The sequence below is a fragment of the Danio rerio genome, chromosome 20 (assembly GCF_052040795.2).
Source record: "Danio rerio strain M-AB ecotype USA chromosome 20, GRCz13ab, whole genome shotgun sequence".
In the NCBI taxonomy this organism is placed as follows: Eukaryota; Metazoa; Chordata; class Actinopteri; order Cypriniformes; family Danionidae; genus Danio; species Danio rerio.
The window spans coordinates 54,603,489-54,620,827 of NC_141040.1; the positions used below are offsets into that span (position 1 = coordinate 54,603,489).

Consider the following 17,339-nt stretch of genomic DNA (forward strand, 5'->3'; position numbering starts at 1 on the left):
TAGCAGAGCTTGCAAAACTGTGTTTTTTTTGCCGACAACACGAACGTTGTCAATATAACTCACTGGAAATCCAAAATGCTTCCACACCGGCGACTTTATTGAAAGAGGAGAGGGTTTAAGCTCTATCGACGGGTCTCCTGCGCCTGCAGTTTAACAAGCACTTCAACAAGCCTGTTTTTTCCCCGCTTGGCAAGCCAAGCTGACGTGACATGGGGCGTGGCAGCATCGACGATTCTATTTTTTGATTCGATAATCGAAATTGAGCATAAATTTCGATCGATTTCGATTTAAAATCGAAATCGTGACACCCTTATTTACAGTGCTAGGCAGCAGCGTCTAGTAATCAAGTAGTGACACTACTAGCTTAACTACATTTCTCAGTAGCGTGGCGGTAGCGTTGCTACTTTATAAATAAATAGCTTTTCAGTAGCGAAGCTATTTTATTAGTCAACTAGCGCAGTAGCGTCCACAAAAGCTCTAATCCTTTAGACTTCAACTCCTAAATTTAGATTTTAAACTGAGCTACAGTACAAAAGAGAAAACTCTGAAAATTCAAATGTCATGAACAGCTGAAAAAAATGTATGCAGTGCACAAAACAATGAGGGATGATCGGCTCCTAATGTGATTATTAAAGCAAATGTGATCTCGCATTGTTATTTTGTAAGATAGCTGCGTGAGTAATGAGCAAGTCTCTGTTGAGCTCAGCATCTTGGATAATCCTGCAGAGTTCATCCTCCGCGAACATCCACCGTCAGCTCTTCAAAATGCTGCTTCTGTCCTTCTTCCACACGAGAAAACATCCATCCTGACTCTATCAGTCCTAAAACATCACCAAACCTCATCAGTTTCAGATCAGTGTTACAGTCAACATGAGGTATAGTCCATTAGGGGCTGTTCATAACACTATGCGCTTTTTCAGTCCAATTTGATACTGTTTTCTATCTTGCAGATGTGCATGACTGTTAAGGTCTTTGTACAGTGAAGTCTGAAATGTTCAACACAGGCTTATTGGGAAAATGTGCCCAGGGATACATTTCTGAGAACCGAGAAATACATCTCAAAAATATTAGTCCTCCTTTTTCAAATATTTCCTAAATGATGTTTATCAGAGCGAGGAGCTGTTTCACAGTATTTCCTATAATATTTTTTCTTCTGGAAAAAGTCTTATTTCTTTTGTTTTGGCAATAATAAAAGCAGTTTTTAATTTTTTAAGCACAATTTTAGGGTCAATATTATTAGCCCACTTAAGCAATATTTGTTTTGGATTGTCTAAAGAACAAACCGCTGTTATACAATGACTTGCCTAATTACCTTAACATGCCTAATTAACCTATTTAAGCCTTTAAATGTCACTTTAAGCTGAATACTAGTGTCTTGAAAATATCTAGTTAAATATTATTTATTGTCATCATGGCAAAGACAAACTAAATCAGTTATTAGAAATGAGTTATTAAAACTATTATGATTAGAATTTATTCTTAATTCCGTTAAACAGAAATTTACCATCTGCTAATTTAATGAACCACAACTCCCATCATGCACCTCACACACACACCAGTTTCTGATCCCCACTGATTACACACATCTGGAAGCTCATGATGGACTAATCTGAGGGACCATAAAAACTGCACACACACACACACCAATTCTGAATCTTCTTGTTGTAACACTACACTGAAAAAAAAATCCGTAATTTTACGGTTTATTTCCAGCAGCTGGGGTGCCGAAAATAAAACATAAAATAATGGTCATTAAATTACTGAAATCTACCGTAAAATAACGGATATTAAATGACAGAAATTTACCAGAAATTTGAATTTAAGGAAATTTCTGTAATTTAATATCCGTTATTTTATGATTATAAACCTTACCATTTCATTGGAGTGCAGTGAGTACACTATTCTGTGCTTCTGAATGGTTGTACTTACATTTCTATCGTGTTTGGTCTGGTGCTAACAGCCAAATTGCTTAACACTGTAAATCTAGTCACATCGCATGTTGTTAGGACACGCAGATACAATATAACCTGCTCACCTAGTGCTTACGTTCGTAATATTAATGTTATTTGCTAATTAATAACCACCTCATGTGGAACTCTGAATCTGATCTCAGCTTGTAGGCTGCTACTGTCCACCGGACGTCGCATTTCGTTTACGGGCGCATACTTTGGGAGCCTTCATGACTGACTGAATGAAAAACGCTGTTTTCCACCAAGGCAACTCGGGGAGCAGAAATATAATTGGCTAAAGTGGCATTGTATGGGTAAATAACCAATACAAATAGAGATGTTCCAGCAGAGTATCTGCATTGTTTTTCAGATAAACAAGAATGTCCACTTAGCATGTTTCTTACATATCTGCAAACATATTATGGTATTTTTATACTTTAGAAGAGTCAAACACTAACATACAGCACCTTTAAACTTGCTCTTGCTCCCACTTAGATTGTTTGTGTTATATTTAATGAAGGTCTGCATTTTTTAATCCTTCATTGTGACTCAGTTATGTTACACTATTAATAGTTCTGACTGTAAAATGTAAATATTGAAGCCACTCAACAGGCACACAACCTCATAAGAGGTTAATATTAGGTTAGATTTAGGTCATGATGTCAGGTGATCAAAATTCAATGTCTAGCCAGCGTCTAAGGACAATGTTATTTTGATGTTCTATAATGACGCAAAATTACGTGGATATTTAGTTGACTTTAAGTTGTGTTGGAAAGTGACCAAAATTCAGCTTCTGATAGATGTCATAGTGGGAATGTCCACACAAAGTCAAGGTGTAACAGGATTAGACATTGATATTTGGTTGTTTTTAGGTTGGACATTGGACATTGACAACAATGGTTCTGACGTCAACCCGATTTTCATTTCCAAACAAAATCCAACGTCCACACAACATTGCGGTGTAGTAGGGCTGCACTATATTGGAAAAAATTGACATTGCGATATTTTTTTCCCTGCGATATATATTGCAATATTATATATATATATATATATATATATATATATATATATATATATATATATATATATATATATATATATATATATATATACTTAGGATATACTTTTGCACACATTACATACAGTATCACTGTTTTATCTGCTGCACCACTGACTGTAAAATTCTTCCACAAAGAACTAGAGCAAGTTTTTTTTTTTGCTGGTGGAGGACTGAATGACTCAGCAGCAGTCTCACTCATCTATTTGGGTGCCTAAAAGTTAATAAGTGACGGGCATAGATGTATATATCTATGAGTGATGGGAAGCTATGCTAAGGTTAACTAGCTTAGCATATATCTTGCTGTCTGCAAATGACAGTAATTTAAACGTACCATAAAACTCCTATAAGAGCATACAACTCGACACAACTACACAAGCATCGTTTTAACCTTTCTAACCGAACGTTAACGTTACTCTGTCAACAGTCTATTGTCTAAATTACCACGCTTACAGAGCTAACTTACATAAACAGAGAGCAACAGATTGCAGACGTCAATAATGCAACGTAATAGAATAATATACCGATCAAACTCCGCATTAAGTACGCTACAAGTTTATAAACTGCCTCTGGAACCCAGTTCAGAGACAAAAAATTATTTAACAAAAATAGTAATGCAGTAAAGTATTTTTCACTCTGCCAAGCCTTCTCTGTTGCTGTGTGGAGCAGCAGCCTGCGTCATTCACCTTTTACCCCGGCCCCACCCCGCCCCCGACTCCTGAACGTCTGTCTCACTCACTCACTCACTCACTCACTCACTCACGCGGGCATGCACTGCGGTCTCATGAGGAAACGCTGCTTTTTGATACAATGTTTTTCTTGTTCCCGAATACAAATAGTCCTTCAAGTATTTGTTCGAAGTAAGTATTGGTAAAAACACGCTATTCGTGCTTATCCAAATATCGTATTCGGGTTCGGCTCCACCCATAATAGATAATTTATTTACTTTTTGCTTTGCATCGCACCTCCTGCAATGTGACTATCGCGGATGCACACATCGCGATTTCGATGCTGAAACGATGTATCGTGCAGCCCTACGGTGCAGTGTCAATTTGACATCATGTTCCACATTTTGCTTCTTTGAACTCATCAACCTACTTGTAATATTTGTGATTATAAAAATGAACCCTTATTTGTCAAGCCTTGATTTTAAAGAATAAGGAATGTCACAGCGTGGAGGTAAAACAGGCGGTGACCGCTGTTTGGTGACTTGTGTTTTGCTCTCTCCGTGTGCTGTTTTAAGGTCTAGTGTTGAACAGCACGGCTCTGATTTAATCCTCTCTGTTCTGTTCTGCCTTCAGCTTCACACTGAGACATCCATTGATTTCCACCTGCCGTTCTGATCCCACTCTTTCACTTATAAATCCTCTGGGTCCGCTTCGGTCGTACTGAACAGTGTCGTGTCCTTTGAGAGCCATTACTGCACTTTACTTCACTGCTGTGTTCTTCATAAAAGCCCCAAGAAATCCTAACTCAAGTTCTCCGGGTATTCTCTTAGTGCATTTGTGCTATCTTTGAGATAATGGAGATGTGGACCAAGTTTGCTATGCATTTAAATGCATTATATTATTTTAAAGGGGAGCTATTATGCAAAACTCACTTTTAGAAGGGGTTTAAACACACTTGTGTGGCATCTAATGGTCAAAAGGGATTCATTCTAGTTTTTATAATCACACGTGATAAAAGAAACACTTGGATTGACATTCCCCATTTGTATGTGTCATCAGAGAGGGAAGGCTCCGCCCATTAGTGATGATCTCTCCCTCATTAGCATAAACAGCCCTGAGTGTGAAGCCTTCGTCGGCCAATTTATGATGCACAAATGAACACTGCAGTCTCCATAGACCTTCTTCTGAGTAACTTCTTATAACACAGATAACATTACTTCTGTTTGAATCTGCCAAGAAGCGCCACGTTGGCGCAATGGGTAGCACGGTCACCTTACAGCAAGAAGGTTGCTGGTTCGAGCCTCAGCTAGGTCAGTTGGCATTTCTGTGCATGTTCACCTCATGTTGGTGTGGGTTTCCTCTGGGTGCTCCGGTTTCCCCCATAAGTCCAAAGACATGTGCTCCAGGTGAGTTGGGTGGGCTAAATTGTCTATAGTTTGTGTGTGAATTAATGTATGGATGTTTCCCTGTGATGGTTGCAGCTAGAAGGTCATGTGCTGAATAAGTTGGCAGTTTATTTAATTTAATGAACAATGCAATGTGAACAGTCAGATTGGATTTATTGAGGCGTTCCGTTTTGTACATCATTAAACTGGCAACAGTACGGTACTTCTCTTTGGTTTGAGGATGTTAAAGGAAGAGCATGTGTGGAGACGCTGACGTGGTAAACAATAGCAACAGAGGAAACGCAATGAAGGAGGAAAGGTCAGTCGCAACAGTTTGCTCCCACCAGATCTGAGATCTCTCTAGTAGAGGTCTGCATTCCTGCGGCTATCCCGCAAGCGCCGCGGGACCTGACCAGATTTCTACGGCGCGGTTATAAATTTCCGAATTAATGACGGGAGTGGTCGGTAACGGGTTTAATTTGGGACGGGAGCGGGCTGTCTAGCAATATCGCTCCCGACTCCCGAGTGAGCACGCGTATGTATGTGTGTAAATGAAATAGTGCGATGCTGTGTTTAGCTTGTTTGTTGCAGTGTGTGTGTGTGTGTGTATGTATGCGCACGCGTGAATGAGAGATGTGTGTGTGTGTGTGTGTGTGTGTGTGTGTGTGTGCGCGCGAATGAGAGAGAGAGAGCTTTGCCTGTGTGTGTGCTTGGTGCTTATGAGTGTGTGTTAGTGTGCGCGCGCGCGAATGAGAGAGAGAAAGCTTTGTCTGTGTATGTGTGCTTGGTGCTGTGCGTGTATGTGTTTATACAGACAGCTTGTTATAGGCTGTCTGGACTGTATAACTGGGTGATTTTCGGTTTTGTTCTCCGCCCGCTCTTTAGCGGGATCGGGCACGGCGGATAGAAAACGGGGCGGGTCGGGCAGCGGGACAACAAGTGCTTAATATAAGCAGGAGCGGTCAGGTTCGGGCTAAAACCTGGCGGGTGCGGGCAGGAGCGGGATTCAAAATATAGTCCTGCGCAGATCTCTACTCTCTAGTACCCACTAATTCCTCTAACTGGTGGAGGACACCATATATAAACCATAGGCAACTGCCATGATGGCCCTTTCCCTCCTCCGCCTCAAAATCATTTTAAAGTTGGGTGAACTTCACTTATTTCACTGAGCTAAAAGCCAGACAATTTCTTTCATTGTGGCTAGTTTGGCGCAGATGCAACCCGAGCTCATTCTGAAAATATAGTCCAGCGGATGTTTCTGGAGACTACGATTTACGTAGCTGGAGGTACGTATGGCTGCATTTCATTTTTTTTAAGCGAACGATACGGGCGGTGTGACGGAGCTCCTCTTCGCGCTTACCGGCTGAAAGCTCACCTCCGTGTGGAGGGTTTTCCCGCCACAACCAGTTTGTCCGGTTAGCTCGGCGGAGGAGTGGAGACCCGGAGGGGAGCTGACCGATGCGACGACTGGGTTCGACTCCAGGGAAGAGCGGTTTCAGAAATCAGGTAAGACAAAAAGATTTCATAACAGGGTGAGAATGTGGTGAAATTCGAAAACGTGGTCAAAATCAGACGAGGGCTTTTCTTTTTCTGGACGGCTTTTGTAAATCGTTATTGGGATCAGGGAAGCAAGGCGGCGGGCCGGTCAATCGATAAAACCTGTTGAGTTTAGGGAAGGAGAGGGAGTAAGGTGGGTCGCCCGATTGGCCGGTTGCCCAGTCAATCATTCAGTCAGTCAGTCGGCTAGACGGTCACTCGACAGCGGCCTCGGGTCTTGCGGACTCGCGAAAACAAAAAACTGCACAAATACGTACCTCCCTGGACGTATTTCGCAGTCTCCAGAAACGTTCGCGGGACTAGGTTTTCAGAATGAGCCTGGCTTGCGCAGATGCTAGATCCCGCCTGTACGCATGCACAACATTATAAATTGTATGGCAAGTGTAAACACGTGAATCGGATATGCGTGACAATTAAAAGAACGTGTAAATGAACAGGCAAAAAAAATCAAATATAGGCAACAAATCAGAATTGGGCATCAAGACCTGACAGTGTAAACGGGTCCTTACTGACCATGGTGAAGGAAATCTATATGAAAGACTCAAATGACCGATTCATTCCAGAATGAAACTCCACAGCGATGCTCTGAGATACACAGATGTATTTGCTGAGCCTTTGGTTTGTAAATATTTTAATAATAATATCATAAATGATAAATGTCACTGTCATGTATTTAGGAGAAGGCAATCCTAAATGCTGAGTTTTAGATGGATCAGTTTGATGTCTTTTCTTTCCATTTTCTAGCGTTCGTTTCTTCTTCTAGTGTTAAAAGCCATCTTTGAAGATGAGCAGAGAAAGGAATATGAAATGAAAGGAATATGAAATGACCCGGCGATGTCCAAACTCATAACTCATCAGAGTTTCCCGTTCAGAGCGTGACGGCAGCGTTTGATTCTCTTCAGCTCTGTGGAAACACATGATCTCCACACGCCACACAGGTCAACAAAACACTTCAAAAGACTGAACATAAGACATGCCTCATGCCTCAAAAACCCCTAAATAACCTACATAAACATCACAGTGTTTATTCATTCATTTTCCTTCGGCTTATCCTTAGTCAAGCAGAATGAACAACCTGAACATCACGGTATACCACTGATATTATTGTTGGTTGCTGGAACGTTGCTAAGCAATGTCTTACTTTTACTGTACCCTGAAGGGAAAACTTGTGAAGTTTTATAAGCTAATTTTGAGAGGAGCATGTGATATGATTGATCGCGGCTGGTCTCTCATCCATAATTAGCAATAATCCAATCAGATTGATTCACGCTTACAACAAATTAGAATTCACCCTACTACCTTATCTTCGTTTTGGAGAGAACCCCCTTTCCACCGTCTCCTTTTCCTCCCTTTACCAGGGGGAGCTCTCGAGAACTACCTGATCTCGTACCCCCTCACATGCTCATTGACCAGGCGGGAGCCCTGGGCTCAATTATCTCTGAGCTCAGGGTTCTCTCCCAGCACAGCATGCCAAACCTGCTAATAGCGTCAAGCAAAATCTAAATGTGAATTTTTGAATTATATACTGTATGTAAATATTCACACACACAAACACGTACATCTTTGCAGAAGACAGTCAGCATTTTGACATTTGCAAAATACTATATCTTCATGTGGACCTAAAATAATATCCCCACAAGGGTGAACACGAACACAATTAATCAATCCCCATCATCATTTTGTAATTAAATTACATTTTGATTTTACCAAATCAACCTGACTGATTAAAAAAACATTGTACTATATATATATATATATATATATATATATATATATATATATATATATATATATATATATATATATATATAAATAAAATTTATAAATAAATAAATATATATATATATATATATATATATATATATATATATATATATATATATATAGACACACACACACACACAAAACAGTTGTCTGTCAGAAAGAACTGATATTATATTACAGAACTGTCAGTTCTCGAATCTGATTGGCTGATAGCTGTGAGATATTAAAGTAATATCAGCACTCGTACAGCGTCTTCACCCTTGAGTGGCAAGACGACTACAGTTTGACAAATATTGCAGCTGTTGGACAACATAATGTATCTTTTGAGGGTTTTTAAGATGAGAATGTAGTTGTTTCAATGCAATCTCACGCCAATTCGTAACTTTTTTATTTAGTGGCTAATTTGTATGAATTTGTACGATCTAATTCGTAGAATTTAGTACGATTTGCTCATCTTCCAATGATGGTTAGGTTTAGGGGTGGGGTTAGATACCGCGCCTCGTTTTTAAAATCGTACAACTTCGTACCACTGAACTCGTACAAATTCGTAAGAATAAGCCTCTAAACTGAAAAAACGCAAAATACTTTTTCTCGTGAGATCAGGCTGAGTTGTTCAGATGGCAACTATGCAGTTTTTTTATAAGGACAGTGCCTATTTTAAATATTCATAATTTTAGAGATACAGTGCATCTGCGGCCAGCCTGCTATACTGAACAGAACAAAGACAGTTGACGTTCTGCCACAAGATGGCGACAGAGACCGCATAAAAAACCCTTAGGTACCCTTAGGAAAAACCTTTTCTCAGCATAAGTTTTAAACTATAGCTGAACAAATCATTATAAAACAGGTTAGTGACATTCTAAGTCGGTCTCTCTCTCTTTTGTATGTTATAGTGCTATATGTATATCACAATAATCTACTAGTGTTTGCTTTGGCTTTTTTGGGGTTCATTTTTGTGATCACCTGATTGCAACAGAGAAATACTGGGAAATATCTGTAGACTGATGGCATTTTATGCTGGTCAGCCTCATAATCCTAAAATATCAGCAGAGTCACCTGTTTATCATCAATTTAGACATTACGCTAGAGAATCATTCAAACACTAGCTCTAAGGTGATGTTGGTGAAGTAGCAATGGTTTCTGCTGTTCTCATGTCAGCTGTAGTTGTAAATGAATTCCTTATACAAAAACAGGATTTTTGAGACTCTTCGTGTTTGATTTTCTTTTTTTAAATACATGATTATGACATCAAACTGTTGTAAAAATGCAATATCACACTCGTAGCAGTGCAATATGGCTGTATAATTTTCACTGGTGGGCACTGGGCCTGTGGCCTCGAGGCAATGCACACCTCCCACCAGTGCCTATATACAGCCATATCACACTGCTACTCATTTGATATTGCATATATATATCTCATAGCTATATCTCATTTCCATTTAACTAAAAAACTAAACAAAAACAACAAAAAAGCTAACTTATTTCTGCCTTTGTTATATGATTCAATATTTTCTTTAATTTCTTTAATGGTTTACTTTCTTAAATGAACATAATAAAATAGATACAACTGAAATAAATATGCTTCAAATACTATATATGACTAAAAAAATTGTTACTATTGAAAATAAAGAAGTCACCAAAAATGCTGAAACAAACTACCTTAAAATAAATAAATAAATAATACATAGATGTATATTTTTTATCATTGCGTTGTATATACATAAATAAAAATAACTTTAATTAACATTATTATATCACAAAATAAGATGTATTTATATTATTAAAAACAGTTGCTAAAACAATGACAAAACATCAAAATTGATCAAACTTTCAATTAAATAAATGAAACTTTTTTTAAACAATAAATTAGCTATTATAGGATATTCGTGGAATCATTTAAATAAAACTTACAGTGCTTGAAAATTTGCAGAAAATATAATATAATACCTTATAAAAAATTACAGTGATGTAAAGATATTTTTCTTTACCAACCATCATACTGCATGTTTACCATATTTACGTACATGTTTCTCAGAGTAAACAATGCTGTGTCCTAAATCATTGTCAGAAAAACCTTTGCCAATGTCACGTTGTCCTAATGCATTTCTGTTAGGGTAGCTGAGATGTGGATTGCGGATGAAATATGTGCTGTTTACCTCAGAGAGTAGATTAATACAGCAATGCTAATGTTCAATAAACACATCACACCATGGACATTTTTAAAGAGGTTTGCACTGTGGCAGGAACATGTCATTAAAAGAGCTTTTAAACGTAGAATAAGTTATTAGTGCTGTAAAAATGGACGTCAGGGAGCTGAAATGAGTCCATATGTTCTTCAAGTGCAGTATTTTCAGAAAGGGCTGAGGTGAAGTTATGGAGACCGGTAGGACAGGACTGTGATGGTAAGGATGTTTCTGTTAGGGAATATCTGGATAGTTCAATAGTGTATGAAGCCAAACAAGTCTCAAAAATAAGATAATTGGATTTGTTTATCTTTAAACGTTTTTAGAACTTACGAATTGGATGTGTGTACTTATGAATCATGTTTTGAACTTACAAATTGAATTTAGGTATTTTTAAATTGTGTTTTAAACTTACGAATAGGATTTGTATTTATAAATCATGTTTTGAACTTACGAATTAGATTTGTGTATTTTTGAATCATGTTTTGAACTAACGAATTGGATTTGTGTATTTATGAATCATGTTTTGAACTAACGAATTGGATTTGTGTATTTATGAATCATGTTTTGAACTAACGAATTGGATTTGTGTATTTATGAATCATGTTTTGAACTAACGAATTGGATTTGTGTATTTATGAATCATGTTTTGAACTAACGAATTGGATTTGTGTATTTATGAATCATGTTTTGAACTAACGAATTGGATTTGTGTATTTATGAATCATGTTTTGAACTTACAAATTGGATTTGTGTATTTTTGAATCATGTTTTGAACTTGCGAATTGGATTTGTGTATTTATTAATCATGTTTTGAACTAACGAATTGGATTTGTGTATTTTTGAATCATGTTTTGAACTTACAAATTGGATTTGTGTATTTTTGAATCGTGTTTTGAACTAACGAATTGGATTTGTGTATTTTTGAATCATGTTTTGAACTTACAAATTGGATTTGTGTATTTTTGAATCGTGTTTTGAACTTGTGAATTGGATTTGTGTATTTATGAATCATGTTTTGAATGTACAAATAGGATTTGTGTATTTTTGAATCGTGTTTTGAACTTGCGAATTGGATTTGTGTATTTATGAATTGTGTTTTGAACTTACGAGTTAAATTTGCGTATTTTTGAATCGTGTTTTGAACTTGCGATTCGGATTAGTGTATTTATGAAGTGTGTTTTTAACTTACGAATGAAATTTGCATATTTTTCAATCGTGTTTTGAATATATGAATTGGATTATTGTATTAAGAAATCATGTTTTGAACTTTTGAATTAAATTTGCGTATTTTTGAATTGTGTTTTGAACTTGCGAATTGGATTTGTATTTATGATTCGTGTTTTGAATATACAAATTGGATTTGTACAATTATGAATCGTGTTTTGAACTTACGAATTAAATTTGCGTATTTTTGATTCCTTTATAAAGCATTTATTATATTATAATACATGTTGTGTCATTATTTTGATGGTCAAAAGTCCATCAATATGCGCATGTCAATTAGACGTCTAGTTTTTGATGTCAAATCAATTGGCATTTTTGGCGTTTTTTTTTTTTTTTTGGCGTCAATATTAGATGTCAATTTGTTGTCATTTTGAAATGTGCAATTTAAGCTTTCAGATGAATAATGTGTTTCTTAAATCATAAATTATTTTGTGTCATTAATTTGGTGATCAAAAAAAGCATCAATATGTGGATGTTAAATAGATGTTAAGGTTATGACATCAAATGGGTTTGTATTTTTAATGTGTTTTTTTAAGCCAATATTAGATGCCATATTGGAATTTGGAATTAAAGCTTTCATATGAATAAAACATTTCTAATAGTAGAACAATTTTGTGTCATTATTTACTGTAGGTGGTCAAAAGAGCATCAGTGTGTGGATGTCAAATAGACGTCAAGGTTTTGACATCAAATGGATTTGCATTTTTGACTTTTTTTGCCACCAATATTACGTCAATTTGATGATGTTTCTGATGAATAAATGTTTATTATATCATAATACTTTTTGTGTTGTTATTTTGGTCTCCAAAAGAGCATGAGTGTGTGGATAGTAAATAAACGTCAAGGTTTTGACATCAAATGGATTTGCATTTTATAGACGTGTTTTTTTTTATGCCAATATTAGATGTTAATTATATGTCCTTTTGCAATTTTAAATTGAAACTTTTTTTAAAGCTTTTATTATAGTATAATACATTTTGTGTCATTATTTTGATGGTCAAAAGTGCATCAATGTGTGGATGTCAAATAGACGTCTAGTTTTTGATGTCAAATTAATTGGCATTTTTGGCGTGTTTTTTGACGCCAGTATTAGTTGTCAATTTGTTGTCATTTTAAAATTTGGAATTGAAGCTTTCAGATGAATAATGTGTTTCTTACATCATAAAACATTTTGTCGTTATTTTGGTGATCAAAAAAGTATCAGTACATGGAAGCTAAATAGATGTTAAGGTTAGGTGTTTTTTTTTTTTTTTTAAACCAATATTAGATGCCGTTTTGGAATTTGGAATTAAAGCTTTCATATGAATAAAACATTTCTCATAGTATAATAATTTTGTGTCATTATTTACTGTAGGTGGTCAAAAGAGCATCAGTGTGTGGATGTCAAATAAACGTCAAGGTTTTGATCTCAAATGGATTTGCATTTTTGCATATTACGTCAATTTGATGATGTTTCAGATAAATAAAAGTTTCTTATATCATAATAGATTTTGTGTCGTTATTTTGGTGGTCTAAAGAGCATCAATGTGTGGATATCAAATAGACGTCAAGGTTTTGACATCAAATGGATTTGATTTCAAGATATCTGTCACATCTAAACAAACCAAACTAAAACAAAACACCGAACGACACACTCGGACATTATGGGAGTGACGAAAAACTAATGACCATGAAGGGCTAACAGAACAGGGTATAAACACAAGGAAACAATTGACTAAACAAACTGACAATGGGGTGGAGACAATGAACTCAAAGATTAACAAGATAATAAGGGTAAACTAAGGTGACCGAAAGTGACGTGAAAACACTGAACTGAAATATACAAAAACCTGGATGTTACAATGTCGTTTTGAGGTGCCTGCTGGGTAAAATGAGATGTTAATATGTTAGACTTGCGGACATCTTCAGTTTTGCAGAGGTTTAGCAGTAGATCTCTCTAACACAGATGCTGTCCTTTTCTTTGTGTGTGTTTTAAACAGACGGTGTCGAGGGAGTGTTTCTTCGCCATAACCTGAAGTGCTGAGAAAGAGGGGAAAACTTCAAGCTGAAGAGAACATCACAAGCTCTGCGAGTCTCCAGCCTGCGGTGGATGAAAACCCCGAGTGGAAAGGAGAAGACGCTGCACATTCACAAGGTTTTTCTGCTTTAAACACACACACTCGGGCATTACTGAAGCTGGATCAGTGTTTGAAATGTACAATCCCAAAATCACAGGCACGTTTTATGGCACATCGGTGTACGACTTTGTTAACAAAACCTCCATAATCCGAGGAACCAGTTGAGCCTGTGAGCAGTACGTGTCCAGACTCTTATTATTGATGTCTGCTGCCTCACAGAAAGAGCTGGACCAGCTTAATAAATCAATAAACATGAGTGCGGAGATCTCTGAAGTCTGTGACTGAAACACTGTAAAAAGAGCTGTTTGTACTAGATTTAACCAACACAATCTCACGGCAATTCGCAGCTTTTTGATTTAGTGGCTAATTCGTATGAATTCCTATGATCTAATTCAAACAATTTACTACGATTTGCTCATCCCCCAATGACGGTTGGGTTTAGGGGTGGGGTTAGGAGCCACGCCTCCTTTTTAAAATCGTACAATTTCGGACGACTGACCTTGTACGAATTCCTATGAATTAGCCATTGTCAAAACGTAAAATATTTACGTTTTCTTGTGAGATCAGGCTGGATTTAACACACATTTATTTTGAGAGTTTTTTTATTTAAGTGTCATAATATCAACACATTTTTTTATTTGTTGTGAAAATATTTTGTCCCCTCGACTTTATAACTCTTCTGAAGTTAAAACATTGGTATGGGGTCTAACAATGAATACAATCATTGGCTCTTTTTTTGTTAGTTTGAAAACGTAAAGCAAGAAAAATGTTGCAATTTACAACCCCGAATCAGAAGTTGGTAAAGTATGAAAAATGCAAATAAAAAAGAAAGTAGTGATTTCCAAATTTACTTCTGACTTGTATTTCATTCCAGACAATATGAACACAAAATATTTCTTGTTCTGTCTGGTAAACGTCATTTCATTTGTAAATATTAATGCTGTCAATCGATAAAAAAAGATTTAACTAATTAATCGCACCTTTTTTAAAAAATTAATCGCGATTAATCACATTTAAAATACTGAAACTTATAATTTTGGCTATTCAAATGTAAAATTTTTGTAAACGCAAGACACAAACTATTTAAATTCAAAATATAATTGTTTATTATAATTATAATTATAAATATAACTGTTATTAGAATTTTTGTTTAACTTGTAACACAGATTTCTTCATGTAAACAACATACCCACAATAAACCATCAAGATCCTGCTTGACAGCCATATTTATTACAGAAATTAAAACACAGGCATGTTAATGACATTTAAATTTCAACACAATCAATGCCAATAAAGAAAACATTGATTTCCATGTTGGATTCTAAGTGGACTGCAAAAAAATGCCAAAATACATGCATTGCAGATATGGAAAATGAAAAATTATAATAATAAACTATAGAATACAAACTGTTGCACTCATTGTAAAGTTTTATTGCTGTGAGTTGAGAACATTAATTATAGAGTAGAAATAATTTAGCTTAATCCTCCTTTACATTCATCCAGTTGCTAAGATTAGAAGTATCCAGCAAGTGCACAGAGACTCCCAAATGCCCGCAAATGAATGATAATCTCTCGCAAACCGGTCGTTAAATACATTGCACACCCCTCTCCCCCGCATCCCTCCTAGCTCTTCAGGTATGTCGCGCGCAACTCAACCCCACCGTCCTTCAGGTACGTCTCGCGCGCACACTCCCCTACTCAGATACATCGCTCACTCCACCCCTGACACCCCTCAACGGGCCTGACACAGACACACACACAACGCGCTGGAGCGACTCCCTTCAGATTCAACACGCATGATCACGTTCATCAGATTTGCTTAAACTAAACGTCCTAAAGTATTACTGTATTTCACAAGGATTCTGACACAACAACGCAAAGCATATGCTTTCGTTGCGTTTAATGAGGAAACACGCTGAACTTGGAGAGCTCATGCTGAAAGGCAGAGTAATGCCCTGTCTTTGACAGCTCGCGACTTAACCAGAGACTTTCTGAGTACATTTACAGAAGACACCAATACTCCGATTTTAATATGATTAAGATACTACTCTTATTAAAATTCTACCAAGTAGCCTAAGCAGTGATTTTATTACCTTAAAGAAACACCGAGTCACGAAATGCGGAGGATTTTCTTTCTGTTCGCCATGCGGTATCAACTTACAACTGATGTCGAAAGTTAAAAATGAAACACCCGAAATTGCATGAAACTCTGGATAACCTGTGATGCAACTAATTGTTTTATACTGAAACTTGCCTTCAAAAAGTGCTTCCTTGGTCTTATCCACATTTATTGCATGTTGAACACACGTCCACCACAACAGAAAGTAAAAAATACCAGCAACTGCGTTAATTGCGTTAATTTTTTTAAACTCATTAATTATTTCAAATTAATCGCATGCGTTAACACACTAATTTTGACAGCGCTAGTAAATATACATACTTTAGACCTGCAACACAAAAAAAACGTAAAAGAACAGGAGCAGTTTAGGGCTAGTAATCAGGTGAAGTGGTTAAATAATGACTAAAATAAAGAATGATTTAGTACAAAAGCAGCATCCAAGAATGGTCTAGTCCTTTAGGAGCAAAGATGGGCTGATGATCGCCACTTTGCCAACAAATATGTGAGAAACTTATTGAATTTTTAAAAACAAAGTTCCTCAAACGAAAGTTTCCTATATGTATACATTTAGGTATTTCACCTTCAACAGTGCAGAACATCATTAAAATATTCAAGGAGTCTTAGCAAGCCTAAGCTGAACAATGGGTATCTCTGGTGCCTCAGGCGGAGCCGCATCAAGAATTCTCATTCTTCTAAAAGCAATGTCACCGCATGGGCTCAGGACTACTTTGGCAAACTTTGTCAAGTACCACAATACATAAATACATCCACAAATGCCAGTGAAAACTGTACTGTGCCAAAAGGAACCCCTATGTTAACAGTGTCCAAAAGCGCGAGTATATAGGCTAATGTTGGCATTATTATTTTATTATTCAGCTTCACCGTCACCTTAAAGGGCACATAGTTTACCCCTTTTTTTAAGATTTAACATTAATATTATGGATCTTCTGAGTGTGCCAGTTTAGATTTAGTTTAAAACGCAGTTCAGATTTTTTAGTATAATGTGTTCAAAAGTGTCATGTTGGGGGTGTGTACACAGCTCGCTGTTTTCAGGGTGTGTTGCTTCACATGAAAATTAGTTTCAACTTCCCGTCCAACGTAACAAGGGGGCGGAGATAAGAGCTCACCCGCTCTGTGTTTGCAACAGACAGGCAGACTGTGAGAAGGAGCAGGAGTGAGAGGACCAGCATTCAGCTGTACATGTACGACTCGGACACAGACCAAGCAGAGAGTACAAAATAATTTGTGTCTTTGTATAGTTTTACAGCCAACTGTGTGCTAGTTTCAAGTGCTAAGCTTGTACACCGAGACTA

The 17,339-nt window shown here is 36.8% G+C and overlaps 2 protein-coding genes across 4 annotated transcripts in view; both read left to right on the plus strand.

Moving 5' to 3' along the window:
* cpsf2 (cleavage and polyadenylation specific factor 2) overlaps positions 1 to 17,339 on the plus strand; it is a 495,879-nt gene that overhangs the window by 411,296 nt on the left and 67,244 nt on the right. The gene's annotated exons all lie outside the window — the stretch shown is intronic.
* The window catches only part of LOC147832348 (uncharacterized), a 298,807-nt gene that overhangs the window by 250,528 nt on the left and 30,940 nt on the right, over positions 1 to 17,339 (plus strand). The window contains exon 7 of one of the 2 annotated variants that reach the window (XM_087299007.1): positions 13,770 to 13,924. The gene's annotated coding sequence lies outside the window, so the exon portion shown is untranslated. Of the gene's footprint in view, positions 1 to 13,769; positions 14,751 to 17,339 lie in introns of those variants that run through there. The other variant, XM_087299006.1, reaches the window with a different exon arrangement.